General features: G+C 48.8%; 1 protein-coding gene across 7 annotated transcripts in view; it reads left to right on the top strand.

Moving 5' to 3' along the window:
- MAST3 (microtubule associated serine/threonine kinase 3) overlaps positions 1 to 16,132 on the top strand; it is a 228,411-nt gene that overhangs the window by 86,455 nt on the left and 125,824 nt on the right. The window lies entirely within an intron of this gene.

The following is a 16,132-nucleotide window of genomic DNA, read 5'->3' as shown; positions in this document are numbered from 1 at the left end:
TAGGTCAAGTGAGCATTAAATAGCCGCCCTCTGCCAGGGAAAGGCGGAACAATAAACCCCCAGTCAGACCAGGACGGGCCAAAGCGAAACCCCGTCCTGGATCATGACAGCAACATAGTGCTGTATATAAGTACTGTGACACCCAGGACAAAAAAGAAAACTGCCGTAAACTGGCAAAACTTTGAGCACGCACAGATATGAGCCGGCACGGAGATACTACACTGATAAATGTGTGGCCTGCTTTTTTTTTTTGCCTTTTTTGGCTAAATACTGCTGTATATAATGTGGTGTAGTGACCACTGTGTCCACTAGGGGGCACTGTGTAGGTGTCCCAGGACAGGAGTATAAGCATTTCCAGTGTCATGATAGGAATAGGATGCTGAATGATCGTAACGTATCTCAAGGTGGGTGGCCTTGAGATGAAGACTTGTGTATGTGTTGATCAGCAGTGACACTGCTGAGGTTCCGGGTCAATGTATGAGGGAGAAGTCTTCAGATGACTGGTGAGATGGGCGGGACCAGTTGCCTACAAATCCACCCAGGGGTGTGTCTGAAAACGCTTGTAGTAAAAGACTATGTGAGTGTGTGAAGGACCTGTGATGAGGTCATAGCTATGTGACCGGGTGGGCGTGGCTACGGACCATATAAGGTGGCCAGGGTAGGTCACATGAGTGAATGCTGGGACCTGCGTGGTCCGTTGTGGAAGGTCCCATCTGAGAGAGATGGGGCTGTCTTCCTGACAGAAAGTGAATGCTGTGTTAATGGCTGCACATGCCTGATAGTTCCCTGGAGGGAATGGACGTCTGCAGTATGGAGAAACATCCATGAGGGAACCCTGATGGGTGAGATAACTGTGAGGCTGAAGAGCCTGCGTATGGAACACTGCATACCCTGTGTGACCACAGGGATTACAGAGCTGAACTCTGTCATGGACACTAAGCTGTTTATATGAACATTATGTTGCTGCTGTGGTTTATGATGCCTGAATAAACTGCATGGACTGTTTTGGTTTTATGGAAAACCTGTGCTGGATGTGATTTATTGGCTGCCAAGCGAGTATCCCCTACTTGAATGACAGTGCTACCTTACAAGTGGTGGAGAATGCTATGGGCAATGTTGTAGCCTTGTTGCTAGGAGCAACGGAAGAGGACTGCAAAATTTGGTTGCTAAGGGAAGGGCAACGGTTTCCAAAAACGCATGTTGCAGGTGCTGGCAACGCTGAGCCAGGAGGGCTGACGGTATGGAAAGCCATATGATATGCTGACTGGAGTCAGTGGAAAAGACTTATAGGACACCTCTGCAGTAGAGGGGTCCGAGAACTTGCGTGGCCAGCAGGTGATGGTCGTGAAAGCCGTGTTGTACTGACCGGGGTCAGTGAGAAAGAGACTGGTGATTGCTATAGGGTGCCTCTGTGGAGAAGAGGTACCCGAGGACCTGTGTGGCCGACACAGGTAACGGACAGGTGTTCGTGTTGTACTGACCTGGGTCAGTGGGAAAGTCTGTGTGCCTGGAGGGTTCAGTGAGCAATGTCCTGGAGGGTCAGTGTTGGGAGGTTCTGGGAGAAGAATCGGATCCCTGGAGCATGTGGTATGACCTTGGATCTGGTGAGGCGTGAATGTTGGGCAGTCTCAGGAGGAGATGGATGTCCTGAAGAGCATCCGCTAAGCCCCTGGACCTGGTGAGGCCGGTGTGTTGGGAAACCCTGGGAGGAGGGCCGCTCCCTGAATAGCACCCGGTGTGTCCTGTGTGTTTGACGGTCTCATGCGGAGACGGAACGTCCTGAATAGCACACAGACAGGACACGTGAGTTTTGTGTGGTGTGTTTTTTTTTCTTTACTCAACTCAGCCTGCGGTGGCTCAGTGGGAATCAAGAAGGTGACAAGCGGCTTGCTGTAACTCGGCGGGGTTACGAAGGTGACAAGCGGCTTGCTGTTACTCGGCGGGGTTACGAAGGGGACAAGCAGCTTCCTGTAACTCGGCGGGGTTACGAAGGTGACACCAGCAGCTGTGTGTGAATGGCAGCCGGAGGTGTCGGAGATCGGTGACAGCAGGAGCTATGGTGGTGCCAGCAAGGACTTGTGTGGTATCGTTAAAAAGACATAAACTGTATTGTGTGAACTGTGGTCTGAGAAGACCTGTAGAGAGGACATGGGGAATTCTCGAAAGGGGGCGGTGGCCCAAATCAGGGTGGTATCCCAAAAGGGGGTGGAGTCCCAGAGGGGGGCAGTGACCCAAATCGGGGTGGTCCAGAAAGGGGCCGGTTTGTCTGGGAAACCGCATTGTGTGTGTATGACTTTGTCAGAATGTGGGATATTCTTTCCAGATAATAACGGGCCACAGGTATGTACCGTAATGCTGCACCGAGAAGGAGTCTCGGGTCGGCTGGACTCAAAGTGTCAGGTGACTCTCTGACAGGATCTTCTCTCACTTTTTCTTCTGACCGAGAGAATGGTCTAGGTTTGCTGTAAACATGGGGTCACGGTGAACTATACGGTAGACAGAGTGATATTTGAGGGGCCCATAGGTGGTGAGTGCTATGGGGGCGGGATACCACGGGACTTAGTCTATGCCTTAGAGAGGGGCCGGGACTTTGTCGTGTTTGATGACATATGGCAGGAGGTTGGAGACATTTATACTGTTGGGCTAACAGATATTGAGACGGTGACTGCTCCTGATGTGGACAGATCAGAGGTAGATGTGACCGGACGAAGGGGTACGTCTGCCCAACGAACGGATCTGACGTTTCGTGACAGGACTGACGGTGACCTGATTGATAAGACGGCTGAAGTATTCACACGGTTAGTGGGTAACTGGAAGGATTACTCGACAGGCCGGTGTGACTCAGACTCTGGGGGTAACTGTGGCTCTGAGAGAGAAAGGGAGCACAGAATAGAAGAGCTAAAGAAAGAAGTCTCTGAGCTCAAAGGTCACCTGTCAACGTGGCAAAATGTGAACCAGACTCTTAGGGAAGAGCTGGAAGAACTCAGAGGAGTAGTAAAAGGTCTTCTGTAGGAGAAGAGCTTGGACGGAGATGTACAGTGGCCGGGTCCGACTGGTGGTGGGACGGAGCTGACGGTGCCCGTCTTGACAGAGGGTTGTGAAAAGATGAGATCTCGTGAAGTTGGTGAGCTAAGAACTGAAGAAGACAGTCACCCGGTCGGGTCAACTGTAGTGAGAGAAGTGTCTGTGGTAAAGCCAGAGCCTTCAGTCCAGGAAGAGAGCAAGACCACGACCTTCAAGTCTGTGATTGATGTACCAGAAATGCAAGAAACCTGTACTGAGGAAGGTGTGCATGAGGCTTTCAAAGAGGCGGTCAAAGCGTGTAAGGTGCACTGGGCACCTGAGACTCGGCAGTTGGTGATAATATCAGCCAGAGAAGATACATCAAACCGAGTAGCTGTCCTGAAAGAAATGCATTTGCAATGTCTTCACGCCAAACAGCTGGTTAGGCAGAGTAATATGAAAGCTGCTCGACGCCTAGAGTTAGCAAGGGAGGCTATGGATCGGCTGGGTTTGCGGAAAGATGTGATTCCGGTACCCAAAGGTCTGATTGGGAGAATGATTGGAAGACTCGGGAAGGTAATGCAAGACCTTGTGAATATTTCCGGTGTGGTGAGGGTGAGGATCCCTCCTGATGATGAAGACCTGGTATCCAGTGGAGAGGGTAGGATTCCCATCACGGTGGTTGGCTCCGTGGAAAGCCTGAGAGACTTTTGGATGCTCTTGGAGTATCGAGTGGGGTACCTGCAAGAGATTGAGCAGTTGAGGCGGAACCATCGGCGAATCAATAAAGAGGTACGGAACACCAGGTGGCGGCCGCCTTCGACATAAGATGTAAGGACCCGAAGAGTTCCTCCAAGTAGTAACATGGCAGGTGGCCGAAGAATGTCAGCAAGTGGCAGTTCGACGGCCGTACGAGGCTGAGAGACCTTAGTTCCTGTGAGACGCTGAATGGGTCAGACTCAGGCCAGACAGTAGGCTCGATTAAGACTTATGACCGCACCAGCTGGGAGAGCCGGTCAGTGAGAGAAAGGAGTGTGGTGACTAAACAGTGTCTGATGATGCAGACAGACCGTGACTGGAGGGTCAAAGACAACAACCGGTATGCTGACCGCTGGGGGCGGGGGAGGCCTAACGTAGAGATGAGGCCGTATGATGGACGGAGACGGTTCTCTCGACCTGTGGGGCAAGGTGTAATGAGTGCCCGGTCTCGAGATCCTGGGGTTATGTTGCGTGTTCATCCCCACAAGTTTGAACAGAGGGGGGAGGTATGTGGTGTAGTGACCACTGTGTCTGCTAGGGGGCGCTGTGTGGGTATCCCAGGACAGGCATATAAGCATTTCCAGTGTCCTGATAGGAGTAGGATGCTGAATGATCGTAACGTATCTCAAGGTGGGTGGCCTTGAGATGAAGACTTGTGTATGTGTTGATCAGCAGTGATACTGCTGAGGTTCCGGGTCAATGTGTGAGGGAGAAGTCTTCAGGTGACTGGTGAGATGGGTAGGACCAATTGCCTTCAAATCCACCCAGGGGTGTGTCTGAAAACGCTTGTAGTAAAAGACTATGTGAGTGTGTGAAGGACCTGTGATGAGGTCATAGCCATGTGACTTGGTGGGCGTGGCTACGGACCATATAAGGTGGCCAGGGTAGGTCACATGAGTGAATGCTGGGACCTGGTTGGTCCGTTGTGGAAGATCCCGTCTGAGAGAGATGGGGCTGTCTTCCTGACAGAAAGTGAATACTGTGTTAATGGCTGCACGTGCCTGATAGTTCCCTGGAGGGAAAGGACATCTGAAGTATGGAGAAACATCCATGAGGGAACCCTGACGGATGAGATAACTGTGAGGCTGAAGAGCCTGCGTATGGAACTCTGCATACCCTGTGTAACCACAGGGATTACAGAGCTGAACTCTGTCATGGACGCTAAGCTGTTTATATGAACTTTATGTTGCTGCTGTGGTTTAAGATGCCTGAATAAACCGTATGGACTGTTTTGGTTTTATGGAAAACCTGTGCTGGATGTGATTTATTAGCTGCCAAGCGAGTATCCCCTACTTGAATGACAGCGCTACCTTACAATAAGTACAGTGACACCCAGGACAAAAAAAGAAAACTGCTGTAAACTGGCCAAACTTTGAGAGCACATAGATATGAGATAGCATGGAGATACCACTACGACAAATGTGTGGCCTGTAATTTTTTTATTTTTTGGCTAAATAGTGCTGTATATAAGTACAGTGCCAGACAGCAAAAAAAATTGAATTTAGGGCTAAAAAGACCAACATTTTTATCAGACGGATGGATGAGGCGTGTCTCAGATATACCACACTGTAAAATATGTGGCCTGTTTGTATTTTTTTTTTTGGGGGGGGGGGTTCAGCAAAATACTGTCAAGAAATTGTGTAAGACACTCAAAAGGGATGTTTGGGCCCCTTTAAAATTGCTGAATTTTCACGCTGTGCTAGGAAAAGGATCTGGCTGTATTGTGCACTATCAAAAAGCAAATGGAGGGAAAAAAAAGTGATCTGGATTACTTTGCAATAAAAAGCTCTATTAGCCCTGGCCAAAAATTTTTCAAAGCCAATTACACCTGGGGCTAGGTATATACGGCCAATATATCTTACAGGTAGCAGCAGCAGCACCAGAAAACAGGAAGGGAATGGACCCTCTTGATGTATGCAATGATCTATATACACACATACAGTGCCTGCAGGCCTTGCACTGATGTGTAAAGAGTGTGATGCAGTGACCCCTGTGACAGCTAGCGGGCGCTGTATGGGCTGTCCGGGACATGCATGCAGGCATTCCCTTTGTTGTGATGGGAAAATGGTGAGCGGCAGGATTATAAATGGCCGATATGTATCACAGGGTGCCCTGTGATGGAAGCTTGAACGTGTGTTGATCAGCAGATATGCTGCGGAGGGTTTGTTACTGTGTATTAGGGAAGCTTCAAGGTGACTTGGTGAGATGGGTGGGAGCAGTCACCTACAAACCCACCCAGGGGTGTGTGTCTGAATGCCCAAAGTAAAGCCTGTATGTGTGTGGCTGTGTGCGTAATAGGACCTGTAGTGAGGTCATGACCATGTGATCCATACCTCACCTGTGGGTGTGGTTATGTACCATATAATGTGCCTGAGGTCTGCTCACATGGGAGAGAGTTTGTACCTGAATGGTTCAGGGTGCAAGGTCCTGGAGGGTCGGTGTTGGGAGATCCTGGGAGGAGGATCGGATCCCTGGAGCACATGCTGCGACCTTGGACCTGGTGAGGCGTGAGTGTTGGACGGTCTCAGGAGGGGATGGACGTCCTGAATAGCACCCGCTGAGGCCCAGGACCTGGTGGCTGGTGTGTTGGGAGACCTTGGGAGGAGGGTCGGATCCCTGAATAGCACCCAGTGTGGCCTGTGTGTTGAACAGTTCCAAAGTGGGGACGGACATCCGGAATAGCACACAGACAGGCCACGTGTGTTTGAAGAGTCAGTCACGACACTGCATTGGGGGAGTTATTGTCCGTCTGTGGATCTGGACTGTCAGGTGGCCTGGTGAGCAAGGCGTTGCCGGGACGGTGATCCCAGTTCGGCAGCTTCCCTGAGAGAGACGACTACCAAAGAGTCAGCATCTGGAGCAGGAGCTCCTGCGAGGTAACCCCGGACATGGGGATATAACTGTTAGTGCCCGTGATGTTCTATGGACACTAATGAACTGTTCGGCGTGCGGTTACCCACGGTAACTGGACAAAGAGTTCCAGCGTGTTTAGTGACAGCGTGATAAAGCCGTGTACCAAGGATTGTGATAGACTATGTGTAAGCATGTAACGTGTAACCTCAGCGGTTTATGAAGGCATAAAAAACTGCACTAGACTGTTTAAGTGGAAAGTGTTCCTGTATGCATCAATATCACAGCCAAGTGAGTGTTCCCCCAGTGCACTCGGTGAGCACTACCTTACATATGGTGGAGATTGCTAAGGGCACTTTTGTGTAGCCTTGTTGCTAGGGGCAACGGACGTGGTCTACAAACTCGGTTGCTAGCAGCAACGGTCCAGGAGGCACGTGTGAGGTGTTTTGCTGTGACTCAGTGGGGTCACGAAGTTTTTTTTCCGTCGAGTCAGCTTGCGGTGGCTCAGTTGGGTCACAGTTTTTTTTAAATTTTTTATTTCTCAAGTCGGCTTGCGGTGGCTCGGTGGGGTCACGAAGGTGACAAGCGGCTGGCTGTAACTCGGCGGGGTTATGAAGGTTGCTGTGGATCGGCGGGTCCACAAAGACGGTGCAGCGGGAGCTGCAGTTGCAAGTTGCAGCAAGAAGTTCTGCAGCAGCAGGAGCTGCAGTGACACCATCAGCCGCTTGTGAGCGGCAGCCGGAGGTGCCGGTGGTTTGTGGCTACAGCAGGAGCTGTGGCAGTACCAGTAGGAACTGGTGAGGTGCCCTAAGGACGTCATAGGTACAGACTGTGCAACCTCTTGAAGAGCCAGTACCAGTCCCAGCAAGACATTGGGTCTGTGTGAACTTGGACTTGAGACTGCTGTGGGGGAGTCCACGGAGTGTACTCCGGAGAGGGGGGGTGTCCCTAAACGGGGTGGTGTCCAGGCCCAGATTGGCAATATAACCAACCGGGCATTTTCCCGCTGGGCCGCTGTCACGTGGGCCGCGGGCGGCAGCGCCCGATCATCTGGCCGCTTGCCAGCTGCTGTGGCCACTGTTGCTCCTGCTGCCGGCCCTCTGCGGGCATGGCGGTGATAGTTTCCAAGTTCCTCCCGCACTGCAGGGAGATAAGCCGCCGCCGCCACGCACCCTATCCTCGCCTTAGCATGAGACCCCCTCCCCCCCGCAGCCACTCACAGCGTCGCACTCGCTTGCCTGCTCGCTCTGTTCGCAGGACCTGTGAAGAAGTCACAGGAGGGGAGGAGTCAGGGGGTCACATGATCAGGAGCCTTTGTCCAGACCCCCGACATGTCACTCCTGACTCCGCCCCTCCTGTGACCTCATCACAGGTCCTGTGCGCTCAGCCTTGCCTCTACCGTCTGCAAGACTCTGCTTTGCTGTTGTCATGGTGCTGGTTGAGGTAAGTATGTGTGGGGTCAGGATTTACAGTGTGGATGTAGCAGAGCTGTGTGTGTATGAGGTGTACGGAGCGGAGCCATGTGTGTACGAGGTGTATGGAGCGGAGCCGTGTGTGTACGAGGTGTACGGAGCGGAGCCGTGTGTACGAGGTGTACGGAGCGGAGCCGTGTGTGTACGAGGTGTACGGAACGGAGCCGTGTGTGTACGAGGTGTACGGAGCGGAGCCGTGTGTACGAGGTGTACGGAGCGGAGCCGTGTGTACGAGGTGTACGGAGCGGAGCCGTGTGTACGAGGTGTACGGAGCGGAGCCGTGTGTACGAGGTGTACGGAGCGGAGCCGTGTGTGTACGAGGTGTACGGAGCGGAGCCGTGTGTGTACGAGGTGTACGGAGCGGAGCCGTGTGTACGAGGTGTACGGAGCGGAGCCGTGTGTACGAGGTGTACGGAGCGGAGCCGCGTGTGTACGAGGTGTACGGAGCGGAGCCGCGTGTGTACGAGGTGTACGGAGCTGAGCCGTGTGTGTACGAGGTGTACGGAGAGGAGCCGTGTGTACGAGGTGTACGGAGCGGAGCCGTGTGTGTACGAGGTGTACGGAGCGGAGCCGTGGGTGTACGAGGTGTACGGAGCGGAGCCGTGTGTATGAGGTGTACGGAGAGGAGCCGTGTGTACGAGGTGTACGGAGCAGAGCCGTGTGTGTACGAGGTGTACGGAGCGGAGCAGTGTGTACGAGGTGTACGGAGCGGAGCAGTGTGTACGAGGTGTACGGAGCGGAGCCGCGTGTACGAGGTGTACGGAGAGGAGCCACGCGTGTACGAGGTGGACAGAGTGGAGCCGTGTGTGTATGGAGTGGAGCCACATGTGTACGGGATGTACGGAGCGGAGCCAAGTGTGTACAAAGCATACAAAGCGGGCTTTTCCCACGGACACAGGAGTACATGGCGCAGCCCCGAGGAGCATTTTAAAACACACACATGACGTTCCACCTGAAGTGATATGCTGGAAGCTGACCGGAAATGAGATAATTTCTTGAGGAGATTGTGACGGAACCAGGAATGCTTCAGATCCATCACCGTGTCCTCCTCCGACAGCGCAGACAGCAGGATCGCCTTGGAATCGGGGATGCCGGCCATGTGAGCGGATCATGATAGGTCCTGCACCGGGGGGCTCAGGTGGGCACTACAATGGGAGCCGGGCTGCTATAGTATCTTTGTAGAATCTTTCTTTATTTCTTTCTCTCTTTTTCTTTCTTTCTCTGTTCTTTCATTCTCTGTTCTGTCTTTCCCTCATTTTCTTTCTCTCTCTGTTCTTTCTTTCTCTCTCTAATCTTTCTTTTTTTCTCTCTCTGTTCTTTCTTCCCTCTCTTTCTCTCTGTTCTTTCTTTCTTTTCTTTACTTCTTTCTTTCTCTCTCTGTTCTTTCTCTGTCTCTCTCTGTTCTTTCTTTCCCCTTTCTTTCTCGCTCTCTGTTTTCTTTTTTTCTCTCTCTCTGTTTTCTCTCTTCCTTAGTGCCAGTCAGTGTGCCCATAATGCCAGCCACTGTGCCCTCAGTACCAGTCAGTGTGATCAGCAGTGCTAAATGGGTGCGATTAGGTGTGGACATGGGTGTGACTAGTTGTGAAATGGGTGTGGCTGGGCATGGCCAAAAATTTGCAGCGGCGCGCTGCGCGCGACGCAGTCTTTGTCCGTCTTTCCCTTCTTCAAAAGTTGGGAGGTATGATAGGGGCGACTATGACCAGGGGGTCTGGTTGCCCAATAGAGAGCAGTTCTGCCAGGAATTCTCTCACCGTGCGTACAAAAGGGGACAGAGCTTTGGGAGGAGTACTGTACCTAAAAGCAATAAATAGGACTGAGCTGAAATACCGGGCACAGCTGTGACTACATGTTATATAGTCGTGTTAATCTCCTCTCACTTCTTGTAAACTACAAGTATACAAAGATATTATATAGTCACCATGTGACTAGTGGGCCTGTGTAACTTCAAATGCCAGGGCTGAATTTTAGTCCCAGTCCGGCCCTGGTGGTGTCCCAGAAAAGGGGGCGGTAACCCTAACAGGGATGATTGCCCAAAAGGGGGTGGAGTCCCAAAAGGGGATGGTAACCCATACAGGGATGATTGCCAAAAAGGGGGTGGAATCCCAAAAGGGGTGGTATCCCACAATGGAGTAGTTGCCCAAAAGAGGGTGGAGTCCCAAAAGGGGGCAGTAACTCAAATTGGGATGGTGGCAAAAAGAGAGGCGGCGGCGAAGATGCCATTGGACTGTAATGAACTGTTCGGCGTGCGGTCACCCACGGTAACTGGACAAAGAGGTCCAGCATGTTTAGTGACAGTGTGATAAAGCCGTGTACCAAGGATTGTGATGGATTATGTGTAAGCATGTGACGTGTAACATGTTCCTCAGCGGTTTATGAAGGCTTAATAAACTGCACTAGACTGTTTAAGTGGAAAGTGTTCCTGTATGCATCAATATCGCAGCCAAGTGAGTGTTCCCCAACGCACTCAGTGAGCGCTACATTACAAGAGCGACGTACACTAGCCTGCCTACCTAACACTGGAACCTATATACTCCAGAATTAGTCATTAGAAGGACTGTGGGTTTATCTGGATTTGAATAGTTTACGATGGTAGACCCCACACTGACTAATAAATCCCCAATTTTGACCCTATCTCGGCAGCAGCTCTCCCTACACTATCTAAATCCAGAGCTGAATGCGCCGAGCAGGGCGGCGTCCGGTCTCTTATACCCCTGATGATGCTGTGTGGCCAGCAAATCACTGCACGACCACAACAAAGATTCTTGCGGAGTTTCATTGCCTGGCAGACAATCCCTGCATCGTGATTGGGTCTGTAAAGTCTGTCAAAAAGCTGGGTGGAGACCCGAGTTACCGTAGAGTAATCACGGAAATGCTCGGTGCTCGCCGAGTACACCGAATACCGTGATACTCGGGCGAGTAACGATTAGTGGCATGCACGTTCGCTCATCACTAAAAGTGTTCTTTTCTTGATATGCATCATTTTTCCTTCTGTGAACATAGAGCTGATGTGCCTTGCCAAAAAGTTCCATTTTTGTGACATATGTCCCTCGGACATTCTCCCAGAAGCGTTGGCTTGTCATCATGTAGTTTGGCAAATTCCAGTCTGGCTTTTTTATGATTTTTCTTCAGCAATGGTGTCCTCCTTGGTCGTCTCCCATGAAGTCCACTTTGGCTCATACAGCGACGGATGGTGTGATCTGACACTGATGTTCCTTGAGCTTGAAGTTCACCTTTAATCTGTTTAGAAGTTTTTCAGGGCTCTTTTGCTACCATTCGTATAATCCGTCTTTTTGATTTATCATCAATTTTCCTCCTGCTGCCAAGTCCAGGGAGGTTGGCTATAGTCACATGGAGCTGAAATTTCTGAATAATATGTGCAACTGTAGTCACAGGAACATCAAGCTGCTTGAAGATGGTCTTATAACTTTTACTTTTAACATGCTTGTCTATAATTTTCTTTCTAATCTCCTGAGACAACTCTTTCCTTTGCTTCCTGTGGTCCAATAGTAGTGTGATACACATCATGTCACCAAACAGCACAGTGAGTATCTGTAGCCCTCTATACCGACCCACTCACTGATTCCAAGATTGTAGACACCTGCGATGCTAATTAGTGGACACACCTTGATTTAACATGTCCCTTTTGTCACATTATTTTCAGGGGTACCACCATTTCTGTCCAGGCCTATTTCATGAGTTTTATTTATTTATTTTTTTATTCTGTGGAAACATGGTTGAAAAGCAATGTCTGACTTTCATTTGTTCATTTTCACAGATTTTTGATTTATTATTACTTGTCAGATTCAAGTTATTTCTGTGACCATCGTGGGTTTTCTGTCATTAAATGAGGGGTACCAACAATTTTGACCATGTGTGTATAAGGAGAGAGAGAAAGAGAGATTAGATAGATAGATAGATAGATAGATAGATAGAAAAAGATACATATAAATATGTGAGATATGTAATGCTTTTTGTGTTTAGCTTACTGTACATTTTTTTTACTAAATAAATTCCTTTAAAAAAATAAGGCATGAGATCCCCAAACATTTTATTAACCAGCAGAGGGAAAGCTGACAGCTGGAGGCTGATGTTCAAAGCCTGAGAATACCCATGGAGCTTACCAGGCTATTAATATCAGCTCACAGCCTTAGCCAAAAAAAATTATGTAGGGCCCCCCCTATAATTGATAACCAGCAACAGCTAGGCAGACAGCTGTGGGCTGATATGAATAACCTAGGAAGGGACTATGGATTTTGGCCCTCTCCCAGCTTTCAGCTGCCCCAGAAACTTAGCCTTGCTCTTCCCACTTGCCCTGGCAAGTGGGGTGATAGTTGGGGGTTGATGTCACCTTTGTATTGTCAGGTGACATCAAGCCCAGGGGGAAGTAATAGTGGAGCGTCAAAAATAAGCCCCCATTACTAACCCCATCATGATATTATCAAAAAAATACACACACTGAATATAGTCCTTTATTTGAAATAATAACACAAACTCATTTAAAGAATCTACATTTACCAAAAACACATATACTCACGTCAATGCTCAATCCACTGAAGCCAATATCTCCTGTAACAGAATTAAAATAATAAACAACCGTATTCATCACTTTTCCGCTGAGAAGATAATACCTGCAATGTGTCTTGCTCTGCTACATCTAGATGGTAGGCTGAATTGTTACATGATGCAACTATACAGCCTGCCATCCAGCAGAGACACTGAATTGCGTATGCTTGCTCAGCTCAGTGTCTCGCAGTGAATTCCTTTCACCTCACCGATGTCAGAAATTGAAGTCAGAAAGGTCCTGGGAGTTCACAGCTAATGAACTCAGTTCAACTCACTGACGTCAGTGTGTAGAATAATGCAGCCTGTCATCTAGATGTAGCAGAGCTAAACGTATTGCAGGAAAAATGGATTATTATCTTCTTGGCAAACAGGTGAGGAATATGGTTGTTTATTATATTCTGTTTCAGGAGACATTGACTTCAGTGGATCGGCTGTTGACATGAGTATATGTGATTTTGAAAAATGTAGATTTGTTAAAGAAGTCTGTGTCATTATTTCAAACAAAAGACTTTATTCAGGGTGGGTGTATTTTTTGATATCACTAAGGAGTTAGTAATGAGGACGATTTATAAACGCCTCGCCATTACTTACCCCTCGGCTTCATGTCATCTGACAATACAAAGGTGACATCAACCCTCCCAACTATCTCTTCACTTGCCACTACATCAGGGCAAGCGGAAAGAGCAAGGCCAGAATTGGCACATCTTATGGATGCATCTTTTAAGTCTGCGAGGGGCCAATATTCATGGTTCCTTCTTAGCCTATCAATATTAGCCTGCAGTTCTCTGCCTAGAATTTGCTGGTTATTAATTATAGGGGGACCTTACATCATTTTTTGGGGGGTATCCAATTTTAATAACCTGGAAAAGCTAAGTATACAGCTGTGAGTTGATATTAATAGCCTGGGAAGCTCCATGGGTATTACCCCCTTCCCAGACTATAAACATCTGCTCTCAGCTGTCCACTTTCCCTCTGCTGGTTAATAAAATATCATGGGATCTCACACCATTTTTCCAGAAAATAATTTAGTAAGTAAAAAAATACATGTACAGTAAGCTACACAAGCAGTACTAAATATATGTCACTGACATCTTTATATGTCATGACTCTTGTCAGGTGTCCCGGGATTTGAGGCTCCTTCCCTGTCCCTAACACTAGGGGCACCCTAGCTTGCGGTGTTTCCCAAATTACTTCTGATAATGAAAATGCCGGGGCCATGTACCTTGCCTTAGCTCCTTAGCTCCTGAATCTGCCCTCAGTCTGTACCCTTACCCCACCTAGGAAAGAGGGAAGTAGTAGTGAACCGTAATATACCAACCAGACTAACAAGGTAATAAGCACAGGGATAAAGGAAAATACCAATCATACAAATATACTCACAGAAACAACAGAGATAAACACTGGGGAGTGGAGGATGGGGTAAAACCAAAGTAGGAGAAGGAGGGGAATTAGTACATACTCAAAACCTGTCAGCAGTCTCAGATAAATCCACCAAACGCTTTATCAAACAACAATCAAAAACCACCATCTCCTAACCATGCAGCATAAGCTAGCTCTGGCAATGAGTTCTAGACAGTGCCCAGAATACATAGGAGAGGGGAGTGGTCAATAGTGAACAGCTCAGAACCTTAAAGGGAATATTTCACCTATTTTTTTGCATATAAGCTGCCGGCTCCTCCGTCAGGGGCTTATCTGAAAGATAAGAAAAACAAGTTATATTATACTCACCGGGAGGTGATGCGGTGCGGTCCGGGTCCGATGGATGTCGCGGTCTGGGTCCGGTGCCTCCCATCTCCTAGCGATGACATCCTCCTCCTTGCTTCTGTCGCGGCTTCTGCGCAGGCATAATTCTCTGCCCTGTTGAGGGCAGAGCAGAGTACTGTAGTGCTTAGTTGCCGGACCTCTCTGACCTTTCCCGGCTCCTGCGCACTGCAGTACTCTGCTCTGCCCTCAACAGGGCAGAGAATTACGCCTGCGCAGGAGCCGCAACAGAAGCAAAAAAGAGGACATCATCACATGGAGATAGGAGGCGGCGGACCCGGACCGCGACACCCACCGGACCAGATCACCCCCAGGGTGAGTATAATCTAACTTGTTATTCTTATCTTTCAGGTTACATTACAGAATACTGTAGATAAGCCCCTGATGGCGGTGCCGGCAGCTTATATGCGAAAAAATAGGTGACAGATTCCCTTTTAATACAGAAAAGCTTCCAAGAGCACTCAACTGAACAGATTAACCCCTGCACTGCTAAAATAAAACCTGTGAAGTCCTAAACAGTTCAGGAGTAGGAGAAATCAGATGCTGCAGTCTTCTTGCTCCTCTCTGTCAGACTGAACCCGTGACAATTAGCACAAATGATTTAGATTCTGAAATGTGGCCTGTTGTATGGCTCACACTATTAGCAGATTCGTGATCGTCCTGAGTATTTGAATGTGTTACAAAGGTTTTTGGGTTTTGCCAATTACTATTGTAAGTTCATCAAAAACTTTTCGGCAGTGGACAAATCTCTGACGGATATGACCAGTAAAGGGACAGACTTTTCCAAATGGTCAAGTCCGGCCAGAGAGGCATTTGATACCTCGAAGGTGTGTTTTGCATCTGCGCCAATTCTCATGCAGCCTGACGTCACTCAGCCATTTATTGTAGAAGCTGATGTGACTGAAGTAGTGGTTGGGTTGTATAGTCGCAGGGTGCATCTCCTGGTAAATGGCGTCCATGTGAGTACTTTTCTAAAAAACTGTCATCTGCGGAGAAAAATTATGACATTGGTAACAGGGAACTCTTGGCAATCAAATTGGCCTTTGAAGAGTGGCGTCATTTTCTGGAAGGAGCAGTTCATGCGGTTATGGTAATCACGGATCATAAGAATCTGGTATATCTCGAGTCTGCAAAACATAACACCTAGAAAGGTAAAGATGAGCATTGTTCATTCACCAGGTTTAACTTTTTTGTTACATATAGGCTGGGGAAAAAGAACATTAAGGCGGATGCCTTATCTTGTTGTTTTCCTGGGGTGGAGATAATTGTGAACCAGTTCTTAAACTACAAAAAGGGATGGTTATTGCATCTATATGCTCTGATCTTGAGAAAGAGGTTGTTGAGGCTCAGGGGGATGACCCTGAAGTCTGTCCGTTAGGTAAACTGTTAGTACCTGTGAATCTCCACCTGAGAGTTCTTAGTGAACACCATGATTCAGTCTTGGCAGGACATCCCGGTAATAAAGCCACCACAGATATTCTTTCTCGGCATTCTTGGTGGTCAGGGCTACATCCAGATGTTTGGGAGTATGTAGCCAGCTCCAGTGCCTGTGCGCTTTCTAAAACCTCTCATACTCGTCCGTCTAGGTCTCTTCAACCATGGGCGATTCCCAGTATACCATGGACTCCTTTATCGGTTGATTTTATCACTGATCTACCTGCGTCGGCAGGTAATACTAGCATTTTGGTGTTGGTGGATTCAGTAAAATGTCAAATTTCATTGCG

This window comes from Dendrobates tinctorius, unplaced genomic scaffold (genome assembly GCF_039654945.1).
Source record: "Dendrobates tinctorius isolate UK_male_01 unplaced genomic scaffold, ASM3965494v1 ptg000011l, whole genome shotgun sequence".
Classification (NCBI taxonomy): Eukaryota; Metazoa; Chordata; class Amphibia; order Anura; family Dendrobatidae; genus Dendrobates; species Dendrobates tinctorius.
This window is presented reverse-complemented; position numbering and strand designations above follow the sequence as displayed.